The sequence below is a fragment of the Dipodomys ordii genome, unplaced genomic scaffold, assembly GCF_000151885.1.
Source record: "Dipodomys ordii isolate 6190 unplaced genomic scaffold, Dord_2.0 Scaffold138, whole genome shotgun sequence".
NCBI classification, from domain to species: Eukaryota; Metazoa; Chordata; class Mammalia; order Rodentia; family Heteromyidae; genus Dipodomys; species Dipodomys ordii.
This window is the reverse complement of record NW_012267354.1, coordinates 1,002,686-1,004,041: the sequence shown is the minus strand read 5'-3', so window position 1 is coordinate 1,004,041 and position 1,356 is coordinate 1,002,686. Positions and strand designations below refer to the sequence as shown.

Below are 1,356 nucleotides of genomic sequence, written 5' to 3'. Positions count from 1 at the left end.
TGTGACTATTACCTCCAATTACCTACTAAAAAAATCCAGAAGAGCAACTGTGACTCTAGTGGTAGAGTGCTAGCCCTGAGAGAGAGATAAAACAATCAGGATTCTCGGCGCCATTATAGTGGCTGTGGGCGGAGGTGATTCCACACTGAGGATATCGTGGCGGAAAGGGTGGCAGTGGCAGCCTTCGGGTGCTCGGGTCTGAATCACCAAGGGAGGAGGAGGCGGTGGAGGAGGCTGTGGAGGCGAAGGTGGTGGTGGTGGTCATAGCGGTGGCGGAGGAGGCGGGTATGAATCAGCTGCAGGCAGAGACATGGCCAACATCCTGGTGCAGCGAATCAAGCGGGAGTTCAAGGACGTGCTGAAGAGTAAGGAGACGAGCAAAAATCAAACTAAAGTCGATCTTGTAGATGAGAATTTTATAGAATTAAGAGGAGAATTAGCAGGACCTCCAGACACCATATGAAGGGGGAAGATACCAACTAGAGATAAAAATACCAGAAACATACCCATTTAATCCCCCAAAGGTCCGGTTTATCACTCAAATATGGCATCCTAATATTAGCTCCGCCACAGGAGCTATTTGTTTGGATATCCTGAAAGACCAATGGGCAGCACCAATGAGTCTCCGCACTGTATTACTGTCATTCCAAGCATGGCTGGCAGCTGCAGAGCCGGATGATCCACAAGAGGCTGTAGTAGCAAATCAGTACAAACAGAATCCTGAAATGTTCAAACAAACGGCTCCGCTTTGGGCCCATGAGTATGCTGGTGCACCAGTTTCTAGTCCAGAATACAACAAAAAAAATTAGAAAACATATGTGCTATGGGCTTCTATAGGAATGCAGTCATAGTGGCCTTGTCTTCAAAATCATGGGATGTAGAGACTGCAACAGAATTGCTTCTGAGTAACTGAGGATAGAGAGCTGCTCATAGTCAAGTTTGCCTCTTGAGGAGCACCAACATATGTTATTTTTAGGGTTCTGCATAAATTTCTTTTAAACTGTCATTCTTGCCTAATGATGTTACCTACACACCATTGGAGACTGAAAACAACGAACTCCCTGCTCTGGAAATAAAGCTCATTAAACGTCTGTGTAAACTTAAAAAAAATCAATCAGGGACAGTGCCCAGTTCCTGAGGACAAGACCAAGGACAGCCACAAAATAGTTTTTCTTTGTTTTTTAGTTGGTCGTGGGGCTTGAACTCTGGGCCTGGGCGCTGTCCCTCAGCTCTTCAGCTCAAGGCCAGCACTCTACCACTTGAGCTACAGCGCCACTTCCAGTTTTCTGGTGGTTTATTGGAGATAGGAGTCTCACAGTCTCTCCTGCCTGGGCTGGCTTTGAAACACGATCCTCA

General features: G+C 46.7%; 1 pseudogene; it reads left to right on the top strand.

Annotated features, from left to right (window-relative positions):
- Positions 1 to 310: 310 nt before the first annotated feature.
- On the top strand, positions 311 to 957 carry LOC105996969 (annotated as a pseudogene).
- The last annotated feature ends 399 nt before the right edge of the window (positions 958 to 1,356 follow it).